General features: G+C 28.0%; 1 protein-coding gene across 1 annotated transcript in view; it reads left to right on the top strand.

Annotated features, from left to right (window-relative positions):
* Window positions 1-271, top strand: part of LOC119593931 (DNA ligase 3-like) — a 22,698-nt gene that overhangs the window by 3,508 nt on the left and 18,919 nt on the right. The window lies entirely within an intron of this gene.

Genomic DNA, 271 nt, shown 5'->3' with positions numbered 1-271 from the left:
CAATAGGTTAATTACTTAATGAATATAATCTATTTTCTTTATTTCACACATTTCCAATATAATTGTCTTATAACATGTTAAATTTGAAAGGAATTAATTCTTGCAATAGTAGGACGATCCTTCAAATATACCTATTCATAATTGAGAGGAAGTTTTGGAGATGTGTTCACTTTCTGTATATTGTTTTGCTTTGATGCTGTATACCATTGTTTCCTACCAATACCAGAGGCATATTCTGTTAGTTGTGCTTATCATGAACATTTTAAATTAA

The sequence above is a fragment of the Penaeus monodon genome, chromosome 33 (genome assembly GCF_015228065.2).
Source record: "Penaeus monodon isolate SGIC_2016 chromosome 33, NSTDA_Pmon_1, whole genome shotgun sequence".
In the NCBI taxonomy this organism is placed as follows: Eukaryota; Metazoa; Arthropoda; class Malacostraca; order Decapoda; family Penaeidae; genus Penaeus; species Penaeus monodon.
The sequence above is the reverse complement of the archived record's forward strand: the minus strand, read 5'-3'. Positions and strand labels throughout refer to the sequence as shown.